Consider the following 15053-nt stretch of genomic DNA (forward strand, 5'->3'; position numbering starts at 1 on the left):
TTTGAAATACCAGACAGAGTTTTGAAAAATTTATTTATAAAGTTAACAATAATTTGATTACATTCAATATTTTAACATCAATCCCATCACCTTCCCACCACTATATTTCAAATCATTCCACTCATGTCCCTAAAGCCTGCCTCCAAAGCAAGACCTAAATACATTATTTTGTATGCTTGTTATGAATGATCCACTATAGATGATCGGAAAAAGTTTCCTTAGAGCAAAGTACGTGAAGATTGTTGTGTCACCTTGGAGCCATTAAGCACTTGTATGGAGTATGAGATGTTGCGTGGCTGCATTTGATTCAGAAATTCTAAGATTTTTAAGTAGGGTGATATAGCTAGAATTAAAATTTTAACTGGACAGTGACTTTGGGGTCTGGTGTTATCTCTGGGGTGTGTTGCTCTCTTCCTCTTCCTAGGTTTATTTGTGAGTCTCTGGATCATGGCCATTAATGAGTATTTACGGTGCCAGAAGCAGTTTGTGGGTGTGACTACCAGGCTTCCAGAAGTGCAGGGAGATGGGGGGGGGTCACCCATTCCTAACTCCATGTGAGCCTGGAGATTTCAGTTACAAGTCCAGCATATCTGGGTTTTTCCAGCAGATTCACTCATGGATGAGGCTGTCTGAGCCTGTGGAGATCAGCCATGAGCATGGCAGAGATTGAGTTCTGGAGATTTTCAGCTGCCAGGGCTTGTTGGGGCAGTTGGAGGGACTCACTGCCCTCTGCCAGGTTGCCCCGGGTGAGACAGCCTGACGCGGGGTCCGATGACATCTCTGCAGCATGTTGCTCTCTTCCTCTTCCGAGATTTATTTGTGAATCTCTGGATCATGGCCGTGAAATACCAGAATTTTTATATGCATTAGAGATTACAATGACCTTTTTGGAAATCAGGATAATGAACATATCACTTACTTAAGAGCAGTGCTTTAATCCATTGGTTTTATTTTTTTAATTTAACAGGTTTTATTGGATCACCATGAGATACAGTTACAAACTTGCATGATTGCATTTAATTTGAACAATACTCGAGCACCTATCCCTCCACCAGTGCACGTTTTCCACCACCATTGTTCCCAGTGTATCTCCCGCCACCCCCACTATACCCCACTCTCTGCCTCTGTGGCAGGTACAGTCCTTCTGACTCTCTCTAATTTTGGGCATTGTGATTTGCAATACAGATACCCCTTTCTACTTCAGTTGCTGTGGCTAGGACGTCCAGCACTTTATAGAATCATAGTGGTGAAAGTTTGTCTTGTTTCTCAGCAGAATCTTCCACACAATTACCTCACTGACAAGAAAAAAATCAGAAGACGAAATAGACAAATGGGACTATATCAAACTTAGAAAGATTCTGAGGTCTAAAACTGAGGTATACAAAAAGTAAATCCAATAATTGGGGGAAAATATTTGCACATCATACATTAAGAGGTTGATACACAAGATCTATAAAGCATCCTCAATCACTGTTCAACAACAAAAAGCAACCTTATCAAACAATGGGAAGGGAAGAGCCTTCAAAGAAGACCTCAAGATGGCCAAAAGACATTTACATTTATGTTCCTTACTACTGATTATCAGGGAAATACAAATCAAAATGAGATATTACTTCTCACCACTGAAAATAAAGTATGTATAAAAGGTTGGAAACCAGTCATTGTGGAAAGAGGAATTCTCATTCCCTGTGGGTGGGACTGTTGCTTGGATCAACTTCTTTGGAAAATGGTTTAGGGCTTCTCAAAGCATTAGGAAGAGAACTTCCATATGGCCCAAAGGGTTTCATTGGACAGCTCTGCTGTAATACTAACTGTGCTCCGTTGTATGCAATTTCCTTCTTTGATCTTGCTGCTTTTAGTATTGTATCTCGATCTATGGTTTTCCTCACTCTGATTAGGATATGTCTTGGAGTCTTTTTATTAGGGTTTCTTTCAGCTGGTACCCTTTGGGCTTCTTGGATCTGGATGTCTGCATTCTCAGCTCTTTTCAGTAAGGAAGTCTTTGATTGTTACTTGCTCTTTTGGGGTTGCCTTCTCGGCCCTCTGAAACTTCGATGATTCTTAAATTGTTTCTCTTGATTTCATCTGATAGTGATCTTGCCTGCTGTTGGATTATTTTGAGATCTTTTTTCCCCTGTCTTCTGTTGTTGCCTGGAGGATTTTTGCATGTCATCTTCAAGCTCACTAATTCTGTCTTCAGCTGCTGTTACTTTATGGTTGAGGACATCCATTGAGTTTTATATTTTATCTAACCAAATTTTTTATTAATGACACTTCTGCTTCTAGCTTTCTAATTTCTGCTTTCATATTCCTGTGTATTCTACAGATGTTCATTCCACTGTTTCTCTGATATCCTCCTGTGTTTTATTGGATGTCTGTTCCACTGTTTCTTTGACCTCATTAAACAACCTCAACATTTCATCTCTGAATTCTTTAATCAGAGAGATTATGTATGTGCGTGTTCCATGTTGAGGCTTCAGGGCTCCTATCTTCATCCATTCCTTGTAGTGCAGCTCTATACTGTTTTCTGTGTTCCCTGGGTGCCTGTGGTGGTTTTTCCAATACACTACCAGTGACACCCCTTAGTGCCATGGAGTACTTTGGGGGAGCTTTGTGGGTATTGCCTCTTCTTTTCCCATCAAGAATATTCCCTCGATGCTCTTGTGTATTTGTATGAAGCTTCTTCCATTGATTCAGAGGATATGTGCTTTGGCCAAAACTTACTGTTTCTTGCACTCACTGTTAATTTTGTGGGTTTGGGGGAAGTGTTGATTGGAGTAGGGGTTAGTGGACAATTGGTTTAATGTGATTGGGATATCCACGTTTCCCTGATAAGAGGTTAATTAGTGGATCTTATGGGTTATGGTGGGGAACATTAATGGGTGGCTGTATTAGCTTTTAGTCTGCACTCCTTGCCACTCAGCAAATCATGCCAACCACTGGTCTGATCTGTGAGAGGAGTGAGGCATTAAGGTTGTGCAGTGCCCATTACAGACTCTGTTTTCAAAACCACTGCCAATTTACTGGCCCACAGGAAAAATCTTCCCACTGAGTCACCAGTTTGTCCATGTTCAAAGCGTAGGAACTAAATCTATTAGGACCCAGAGTTGTGGAGTTTGACAGCCTCAGTCTCAGAACTGCAAAGCTTTTGTAGTGAACTCTGTGAACATGCAGGTTTAATATTTTCACACAAACCCAGTTCTGTAGGTCTTCCAGAATTAAGAATGCTTTGAAACCCAATAGCCAAAGGCAACAGACCCTTAGAGCCAGCCTACCCTTAGAGCTCGGCAGGGAAGGATGGTGGGGTGGTGCCAGGGGAGTGTTTATGAAGTCCTGAGACTACAGTGGAAGGGGTGAGGTTGGAATATTGTATGCATAAAACCCTGTGGTTATTGGTGCTGTATATTAAGTGACTAAAACAATTTTTTTCTTTTTGGGTCACACCCAGCAATGCTCAGGGGTTACTCCTGGCTCTGTGCTCAGGAATCACGCTGGGGGGTGCTCAGGGGACCATGTGGGATGCCAGGGATCCAACCCAGGTCAGCTGTGTGCAAGACAAATGCCCTATCCACTGTACTATCTCTCTGGCCCCTAAAACAAATATTTTTAAAATAAAAATTTGAGGCAGAGCAATAGTATAGAGGGTAGAGTACTTGCCTTGCACACGGCCAAGCCAGGTTGGATCCCCAGCATCCCATGCGGTCCCCTGAACACCACCTGGAGTGATTTTTAGGCAGAGCCAGGAATAACCCCTGAGCATCACCAACTGTGACCACAAAACATAACAAAAAACCAAAAAATAATAAATTCAAACATAATTTATGTAGTATTTGAAAAAAAAGTATTTGAAAACTTTTTAGTAAAAGCCAAAACTACAACATGTAGGGAAGAAAAGTAATTTGGAAACTTTTTAATGGAAGCAAAATACATAATATATGATTATTTAAACCAGCTACATAACATGTACTATTAAAGATTTCAGACAGAATTTCTGTGTCTGAAATAATGTCTACTAGTCAGTTTCTTTTTTCAAATGTGAAGTGCTACTATCACTCATGATGAAGATTTGGATTTCCCTGTGAAATAAATAAAAACATTTCTTATTAAATTTTTTTTTAATTTGAAGACCTCCTGAACCCAGCCACAGCTATGCTCAAGGTCACTCTCCACATGTTTGGATGAGCCTCACGCATGAAGGAACCAGCAGAGGACTCCAGGTGTGTGGGACTTGGGGCCGAGATCTCCAAGGCTGCTCGGATTGGCATTGGGCCTCTTCCACCCAAATTCCCCATTTTCCAGTAGCTAGGCAGTCACACCCAGAAACTGCCCCAGCGCTGTGTGTGTGTGTAATCCCATCAATGGTCAACATCCAGAGACTATAAAACTGAGCTCCTGGAAAAGCGCAGCTGCAATGCAGCCACATGACATCTGATAATCTAGTTCTCCCTCTTGGAGAACCTGGCAAGCCACCGAGAGTTTACTGCCCACACGGGAGAGACTGGCAAGCTCCCTGTGGCATATTAATATTGCAAATACTGTAACAATGATGGGTCTCAATCCCCTGACCCTGAAGAGCCTCTAATGCGGCACCATTGAGAAGGACTAGTAAAGAGAGGCTGCTAAAATCTCAGGGCTAGGATGAATGGAGATGTTACCAGGCCTGCCCGAACAAATCGTTGATCAATGGGATGACAGTATATAAATACCTTTTGGAGGCCCGGCAAGCTACCAAGAGTATCCCGCCTGCATGGCAGAGCCTGGCAAGCTACCCTTGGCGTATTCAATATGCCAAAAACAGTAACAATAGGTCTCATTCCCCTGACCCTGAAAGAGCCTCCAATCATTGGGAAAGACGAGTAAGGAGAGGCTGCTAAAATCTCAGCGTTGGGAGGAATAGAGACGTTACTGTGCCTACTCGAGTAAATCGACGAACGATGAGATGACAGTGACAGTGACAGTGATAACCCATCTTGAAGTAACAGTTTGTACTCTTCTTCCTCTAATAGAGAATTTTCCAGAGTATAATCATATGTTAGACCATAAAACAAGGCTCATTACTACACATAAAGTTTTCTAACTACAATACAATTTAATTAGAAATCAGAAACAGAAGCAAACTTAGGAAACAATCATTTTGGAAAGTAACATATTTTAAATTATCTACAAATCAAAATAAATCACACACATATTAGAAAAACATTTTAAATTGATTGAAAACTAAGACATAGAATATCAGAATTTGTGGATTCAGACTTAGCAGTACTCAGTGGAAAATTGAAAACTGTAAACACTTGTGTTAGAAGTGAGTACAGATCTCCAATCTATAATACAAACTTGAAGAAATGCCTAAAGAAAACTAAATGCAAAGCAGAATAATAGAAACAACAGATTGAGATAGAAAACAGAAAAAATAGTAGAGAGTTTTAGTGAAGTTCAAAGTTGAAAAATCAATCTTGTCAATTATCTAAGTAAACTCATGAAGAGAGGAGTAGGGGAGGAAGGTGGGGGGAAAAAAGAGGGGAAAGGGAGAGGGAGAAACACCACAGTACTTACACAAAATTAGGAATAAAAGGACTTTAATTTTTAAAACGACAAAATAAAAGATTTAAAAGGAATAATTTGATGTGTTTTAGATCAACAAGTTGGGCAACTGAGATCAAGTGATATAAATTGTGAAAGTTTTCTCAAGGAGTAATTAAAAATTGGATTAAAACTAACAAGTAGATAAATTAACTGGTAATTAAAGCGCCTCAACATAGAAAATCTTATGCCCAGTTTCAGTGGTGAATTTTATTATTTAACTATTTAATTATTATTTAATTATTAAGAAATGTTAATTTCTTACAATCTAATATTGTAAGAAAACATATTACTAAGCTTTCACAAGCACTTTCAGAAAATAAGGAACACTTTTCACCTCGTTCTATGAGCTCACTATAACTCAGTAGTACATTTAAGCCAGTAATAGGCATCACAATGGGGTTATATATTTCATTCAGGAAAGCAAGGTTACCTTAATCAAGGTTACCTGGAAATCAGTTAATATAACATACCATCTAAGTATTTAAATAATGACTAAATGTATAGGAGAAAGCACAGGAGAAAATTTACATGACCTTAGGTATAGACAAAGAGATTTCAGATGTCATCAAAATAAGGATTCACAAGATAGAAAATTCTTGTGGTAGATTTCATTAAAATTATAAACTTTTGCATTTCAAAATATCCCATTAAGAAAATTAAAAGGTAAACCACAAATTGGATAAATAAATTTCAAATAACATCTGTTAAACAATTTGCATCTTTAATATTTTTAAGCTCTTAACCTTTAATACAAAGAGCAAAAGAGCAACAATTAAAAGTGAAATTGAAATTGAAAAATTGAAAGTGAAAAAATACTTGAATAAGTATTCTATCAAAATAACATATAGTAAATGATCGCATGAAAATATGTTCACATCATTAAGTATTTAGGAAAAGGAAATTAAGGTCACAATTCTAGTAGGAATATTATAGTAAACAATGAAGAATACAGAAAATATTGGCAAATATGTTGAAAAATTGCAAATATATATGAATATAAATGGATGCAGCTAGTTCACAAAATAATTGGACAGTTTCTTAAAAAGTTAAACATAGTAACTGAAGTAATGGTACAGAGAGTATGGCACTTGCCTTGCATGTACACAGCCAGGGTTTGAGCCCAGGCACCTTATATGATTCCCCAGGGCCCACCATTAGTGATCTCTAAGTGTAGAGCCAGGAATAAGCCCTGAGCACTGCCGATGCGGTCCAAGCCCCATCCCCCCCTCAAAAACAAGTTAAATACAAAGTTATCATGAGCTCAGTTATTACATGCCTAAGTACCTACCCTACTACAACACAAACAAAGTCATAGGTCTAGCTAAATAATTTATGAGTCTAGGTTTGGGGTGTGAGGGGGCGGGGTGGAGCTATACTGGGATTCTTGGTGGTGGAATATGAGCACTGGTGAAGGGATGGGTATTCGAGCATTGTATAACTGAGATTTAAACCTGAAAACTTTGTAACTTTCCACATGGTGACTCAATAAAAAATTTTAAAAAAAAATAATTTATGAGTCTATTTATAGTAGTTTTATATACAACAACTCCCAAGAGATAACCACCCATATAGCATGAATTAGTAAATGGACAAATAAAATATTGCCTTCATACAATGACATGGCACTCAGCAGTAAAACAAACTACTGATATATCCTACAACATGCATACATTAAGAAAATATTATACTGAGTGAAAGAATCCGGCTGGAGCGATAGCACAGTGGTAAGGGCATTTGCCTTTCACGCAGCCAATCGGTCTCTGATTCCTTCGCCCCTCTTGGAGAGCTCAGCAAGCTACCGACAGTATTGAGGCAGAACCTGGCAAGCTCCCCGTGGTGTATTCGGTATGCCAAAAACAGTAACAACAAGTCTCACAATGAGAGACGTTACTGGTGCCCACTTGAACAAATCAATGAGTGACGGGATGACAGTGACAGTGATAGTGAAAGAATCCGGCGGCGAAAGACAATAGAGAATATATGATTCCATTAATATGAAGTGCTCAGTAAAGTGAACTCTCTTGGGACAGAAAGCAGATCATTGGTTGTGTGCAGGGCACAATGCCTGCAACTAAGGCTGAATAGGGTCTCTTGTGGGTCATGGTTATGTTCTAACTCTAGACTCTCTTGATGATGATTATGCAACTTTATGTACTTACCACAATTCATTGAGTTGTTTAACATGGACTTTTTTTGGCATATAAGCTACACATCAGCAAAAATGTAAAACATTTTTTAAAAATTTGGTAAATTCAACATGAAAAACATGCCTATTGTACTTCTCGTTCTTTTGGTGTGCCAATCTTATCATGACCCTCTAGATCAAAATGTTGAAATGATTTCCCTGAAGCACATAATTTCACTAGCACAAATGAATATAAGAGCATTGCACTTTGAATATGTTAGGTAAGTTGATTATGTGTATTTTTGAACAGTTGCTAGCTTCTTCAACTATTGGCTTATGTATTTATTTGCTCTCAACTTCCTGTAGCCTCCCAGGAATCTACGGTCAGAGCTCTGTCAATGTTGACCCACATCCCTGAGAGAAACTTTTTAACATATCTTGTCTGTGTGGGGGAGAACTACAGGTCATCCCTATTCAACCTAAATTCTTGTGGGAGAAGAGCAAAGAAGGCTCACATCCAGGTAGGTGCTCAGGAGTGAACTTTACAAAGGCCCAGCAAAGATGATCTTGCTCTCTAATTGCAATGGCTGTCATGTGCTTTTACTCCAACAGGGACGTTCAGAGATCACCTGAGTGAACCCACTTCTTCTCAGCCACAATAATGACTTTAACACTCTGGATTCAAAAATAGCAAAAATACTTACATCTCTGGATGAAGAGGAAGTTTTAAGAGATTTCTTTTCCTTCCAAGCTTTAAAGGGCCTTGGGATCTTGGATCAGGACTTGTCGTTATGAGCATAAAGGATTATTATTGTTACTAAACTATTCTGAAAACAATGCTGTTCCTGGCATTTGACCCAATTTCATATCTAAACACAAAATAACTGTCCTGAAGCTTTACTATCTTGTTTCTCAAGGTTCCAGAAGGCAAGTAACTGGTAAATAAAAAGAATATCGCGAATGGAATTTTTCTGTAGCCTTAGAAGTGCTTTTGTGAGCACATGATCAGCCAGATAAAGACAGCCATAAATGTGATTGCTTTCACTTTTCTTCTTCCTGTCTTCCCAAAGTTCTCAAGTAAGAGACCCTGAAGGACTGGCAGGTGTAGATTTTCATGGAAACCAACCCCACCCAAAGAAAACCCCAAAAGAGAATTGTGTGAAGTACCTCCACTCCTATATCATTTCTGCACCAACAGTTTTTTTCAAGGATAATGGTTTATTTCATGAAATTAGAGGCCCCACTTTCAGAACTTCTTCGGACTAGGAGGGTTTATTGAGCTCCATTTGTTGGAAGTTTTCAGATTTGCACTTGTTCTATGCCTCGAGAAAGCCTTCATTCACTTTCAGAATTATTATTTTTTCACTAGAATCAAACTTCTGGTTTCATTCTCACAGTTCAATTGTTTAATTATTTTTAAAAGCTATTTTTTAAAAAAGGTATAAAATTTCAAGAACCATTTGATAAAAGCAGTAATGCATACAGATGTACACACATATATATGCATGAATGTATGTATGGTTTAAAAAATTCCACCAGTACAATAATTGACAAAGGAAAAAGGAAAACTACTACTAAGTTAAAATTTAGACAAGTTGGTACAAGTCTTTGGAGTGACTGAAGCTGATCGGAGGAAACCCCTCATCATATCGTTCAGCAAGGAGAAGTGCTCTTCGATTTTGGGGGGAAAAATCTCGGGCTTGAAATAGATTTGAAAATTTATTCTGAACCGTGCTTTCTTATTTTGATGAAAATATGCCTTGGAGGATTATCTTCTGCTAACAGGACCAACTTATATTGTTGATTAGTGGTTTATGAGCTTGAGAGCTTGGTACACCTAAGATGACTGGGCACTACCCCTAGAATTCCTAATGCAATTGAGGGCTGTGGCCTGAGAATATGCATTTTTAACCCACTCAGGGTTTTCTGATGTTTCTCTTGCTGCCAACTGATGGTCTTCCCTTAGAGTTGTAATAGAGTAGCACTGTAGCACTGTCGTCCCATTGTTCATTGATTTGCTCGAGTAGGCGCCAGTAATGTCTCCAATGTGAGACTTGTTGTTACTATTTTTTGGCATATGGAACATGCCATGGGGAGTTTGCCAGGCTCTGCCATGTGGGTGATAGAGTTTAGTGGGAAAATATACAAGGCTACCTTAGGTTATATAGTAAAACATTGTGCAAATTTGTTTAATTATATTTAAACCATAAAATTAGACATTATAGAATCCTTTATAACATTACATTATAATAACCACAATAGCCTTCTCATATGATAATATGAACATTCCTCCTCTTTAATTATTATGGGACAAATATGGAATTATTTTATTTCAAACTCACAACAACCCTCTCTTAAAGACATTGTCATTGTCCCCATTTTACAGATGAGTAAAATGAGTCTCAGAAATTAAGCAGTGCAATAAACTTCACATGAAGTCAGATTTGTCTGATTCCAGAGACCATTTTTGTTTGAATTCCTGCCTATAAGAAACTCATAGTCTGGTAGGAGAATTAAGGGTGAGATTCAAAGGATGAAGAATAATAGAAAATAACAAATGCTGCAGTAAAGGCAGTGAAGAAAAGGTGGTTTTATTGAAAAAAGGTGTGAAATGTATGCAGTTTTATTCACAGAGCTGACATTGAAGACTTTCCCATCCTCCTCTTGAAATTCTTAATCATTTTTCTAGGAGAACCCTATATTTTAATTTTGTACCGTGAATCACGCACAGTAACAATAATGGGTCTCATTCCCCTGACCCTGAAAGAGCCTCCAATATGGCACCGTTGGGAAGGACGAGTAAGGAGAGGCTGATAAAATCTCAGGGCTGGGATGAATGGAGACATTACTGGTGCCCCCCTGAGGGGCAAATCGATGAGGAATGACAGTGATACAGTGATACAGTGAATCACAAATTATATAGTCACTCTTGACTGTTTTAATGTACTCTTTGAAAGCAATTTAGTGTACATCTTGCATGTAGCCAACCCTAGTTCAAATCCTGGCAACACATGGTCTGCTAGCACTGCTGGGTACAGTCTGGAGGCTGCCCAAGCACTGCTGGCATGGTTCAGGTAATTTCTAGGACTAGAGGGTCCATACAACACCACGTCCTCAGATTTTCTCATTGTGCCACTGGTACAATTGGCTAAGAATCACCTGGGCACCACTTATGAGTGCCAACCATCCCCCCAAAACCTAATACAAAAGTGTCACCATCACTTTAATAATTGACTAACTTGTAAATTCTGCCGAGTTTATTCTTCATTGTTCACTCACCATACTCTCGATGTCTGACTTCCAGGATTACAATAGGTGCTCATTTATCACCTAAATATTAGGAAGATACATCTGAAAACTGATAATGTCATATATAACTTTCAAACTTAGCCAGATTAGATCTCAGATATTGTATATGGTCCCCTAAGTACTGCCAGGAGAATTCCCTGAGTATAGAGTGAGGAGTAAAGCCTGAGTATCACCAGGTATGACCACCCCTCAAAAAAACCCCAACAAAACAAAGCAAAATAAAAAATTAAAAATAAACCAGAAGTAATTTTTATTTTGGCAGAAGGAAGAAGAAAGAATAGTATGTTACTCTCCATCTCCTCCTCCACTTTGTCTTTCTCCAGATTGGTCTCTTAACTAAAGTTTGTCACCTCTACAATGCATTCTTCTTGAGTAAAACAGAGATTCTGAAATTTTATTACATGAGCATATTTTTGTTTGTTTTTCAGGAAGAAAGAATTATTTCTACTTCCCCACATTGAAGGTGGGAAAATTCCATTGTGAACATAATGCATATCAAAGATGCCCCAGAGGCATGCTGCCTTGTATATTTCATATTTCACACCATAATAGTGCTATCCGATTTTATAATTAATGTTAAACTTTTATAGGGAAAGGGACCTTGTTATATTAGTTGTTAACCTTTCTATGTATTTAAAGCACATTTCATAGGGAGCCATATGCTTCTTCATCACCATCCTAAGTGGGCTCTGTTGCTAAGTGTTATGGGATCTGGTAATGAAAGATAAGTACACAATGTATTTGACCAACACCAGTGGCCAAGTTAAGAGAGTAGTGGGAGCCTTAACTCTTGAATTTCCTGACTTCTGTGGTTTTCATTTGCAATTTCCACATTCCAGTGATATTTCTTTTCTCACACCCATTTACTTTTATACTGTCTTTCTCAATATGCCCACCTCTCTTCCAACCCAGATAATGGTCATTCAAGTATTCACACTCACTTTCCTAACACTTCTGAACTATACTTGGTTATAACTCTTTTTTCATCTTTATTTGTTTATAGTCTTCTCTCAGGGGACTTATTTTAAGTGTTTCTGAATTGCTGCTCTGTGACACAAACAATTTAGGATAAGACATGCAACTAAAAAGAGCAATGGGACCAGATATGAATACAGTTTTCTAGAAGTCAAAGTGAGTTAACAACATTTAGGAGCATAGGTTCTTGGCATAGCATGAAAATTTAAGAGTGAATGAGAATAATGGCTATTGGAAGTCTTCTACATTATTGCTAAAGAACATGTATGTTTTTTTTCTTTTTTGGTCACACCAGTGATGCACAGGGTTTATTCCTGGTTCATGCACTCAGGAATTACTCCTGGCAGTGCTCCGGGGATCATATGGGATGCTAGGAATTGAACCTAGGTTGGCTGCATGCAAGGCAAACGCCCTACCTTCTGTGCTATTACTCAAGCCCCAGAATATGTATGTTTTAATGTAATAGTAATCTTTACTAAAACAAAAGTCAAAGACTAAGCCATGTCCAAAGAAAAATTTGAGATCAATCTTTATGTAAACAGGCAGCCAAGCCCTCTGTGTTCTGACACACATCCCTCATGATAAAAGAACCATTAGGGAAGGTTAGCATGTTCTTTTTGACTACTGGCCTACTCCTTTTGGTTTAGTATTAAAGCATTACCAATATTTATTCATATTAATTGATGACACTCCCTGCAATTAAGAGAAATGGCTAAGTCTCATTTGAAAGAGAAATTCACATGTGTACAAGCTAATACTTGTATGGCATTAGCTTGCATTTTTGCATTTTTATAATACTCATAATCAGGGGGGCAAGGTATTTTGATTACATTAGCACATGTATCTATATATGTCATTTAGGTAGCATTATTTACAAATCTGTCAATAATTAAGTTTCAGGAACACAATGTTACAAACGAGTGTCACCAGTGTAAGCATCCATCTACCAAAGTCTTCAGATTCCCTCCCACCCCAGCCTGCCTCCTAAAAAAACACGTAAGTTTAATTATTGTAGTTTGGGTTCCATGCTTACAGTTGGTTCACTAGTGGATTAGATGTATATAGTTACCTCTCCTCTATACCTCAAAGTGCCTGACACCCTTGTTCTAATATCCATACCCCAATTATTTCTCCCACCCTCAATGTCTTTCCTGGCCTGTTCATTTCTGTAATCTAGAGCAAAGTGTTTGCCCAACTTCGATACCTTCTATTTTTAATAATGTTCTTTTATATACCACAAATAAGTGAGAACATTCATTATCTATTCTTGTCCTTGAAGTAAGTGACTTACCTCACTTAACATGAAACTGTCTAGTTCCATCCAAATTGCAGTGAATTGAATGATTTCATGCCATACTGTGACTGCATAGTATTCCATCGTTTATATAAATCACAACTTCATTATCTGATCATCTGCCATTGGACATTTGTGTTGATTCAGCATCCAGGCTATTATATTAAGTGCTACCATGAACACTGATGTGCACATCTTTTCAAGCTAACGTGCTTTATGGGGGGAACTAACCACGTGCAAGGCAAGTGCCCTACCAAATATACTATCTCACAAGTTCTCAAGTGAATGTTTTTGTGTCTTGGGGATAGATATCAATAAGTGAAATTACTTATTCAGAGGGAAGTGCTATTCTTAACCCCCAGCTTTTTCCTTCCTTCCTTCCTTCCTTCCTTCCTTCCTTCCTTCCTTCCTTCCTTCCTTCCTTCCTTCCTTCCTTCCTTCCTTCCTTCCTTCCTTCCTTCCTTCCTTCCTTCCTCCCTCCCTCCCTGCTCCCTCCCTCCCTCCTCTCTTTCTTTCTTTCTTTCTTTCTTTCTTTCTTTCTTTCTTTCTTTCTTTCTTTCTTTCTTTCTTTCTTTCTTTCTTTCTTTCTTTCTTTCTTTCTTTCTTTCTTTCTTTCTCTCTTTTCTTCTTCTTTTCTTTCTTCTTTTTCATTTTTTTTTAGAAATCCCTATACAGTTTTTCTTAGAATGGCCAGGCAGCATTCTCACTAGCAGTGAACTAGAGTTCCTTTAATTTTTTTTTAACCACATCCCCACCAAAACACAAAAGTGGTGATTCAGGGTCTAGTATAACCTAAAGTAGTGGTTTCAAAACTTAGTGTGCTTACAAATATCTCTGGGGATGATGCAGATTTAGTGGTCTGAGGTAGGATCAGAGATTTAAATTTCCCAAGTAATGCTGCTGTCAAGGGTCTTCAGACTACCATATGCATTACCTGGAGCCAGAATCTAGTAGAACAAATGTTGAGAAGTGAGAAGTGAGAGGTCTTGACTTCCACCTTTACCTTTGCCTTTTCATGTGAATAGCTAAATTTGTCTTTGTTCCAATTTGTTCACTTGAAAATTCATTTGAAAGAGGGATTTTAAAGCAAATAATTATTTAAGCCTAGTTAAAACAGATGATCAAAATACTTCAAAAATGACAATATATTTCTGTTATCCTTTATAATGTGCATTTTAAGTTTAACATTAGAATCCACGGCAATAAAACTGCTCATAAGTACTATCAAGATGTGAAGTTAGAGAATATAAATCTACTACCCATTTAAAGAAATCATAATAGATATTGCTTATTTATAAGGATACCTATGATTTTTGTTTCAGCATATAAAAAGATTTTGGGGGGTTAAAGGTGGAATTTTTAAAGATATGAACTCTGTAGAAAAATCTTTATGACCCCAAGCATTGTTATTCTCCTATAGAATTTGACGCTCTGTTAGAACTTATCAAATAGTTAAATTTCATCTTTAGCCTGTAAAACAATGACTTAAATTTTGCAATAAAACTATTTTCAGTTTTACTTTATTTTTTGAGGGGTTGAAGGCCCACATCTGGCAGTGCCCAGGGTCAGCTGAGTGCAAGGCAAGCCCTTTGCCTACTGTAATGTCTCTCCAGCCTCAATAATAATCCCTTTTATTTGAACATTAACAGCACATTTTCAGACTTCAGTAATTCATTCATTCATTTTGTAAAATGATTTTACTCTTTTTCAAAAAAATTCTAGAGTAAAATTTTCACTCATTGAGTGATCATGAAGGAAAAGGGGACA

This window comes from Sorex araneus, chromosome 3, assembly GCF_027595985.1.
Source record: "Sorex araneus isolate mSorAra2 chromosome 3, mSorAra2.pri, whole genome shotgun sequence".
Taxonomy (NCBI): Eukaryota; Metazoa; Chordata; class Mammalia; order Eulipotyphla; family Soricidae; genus Sorex; species Sorex araneus.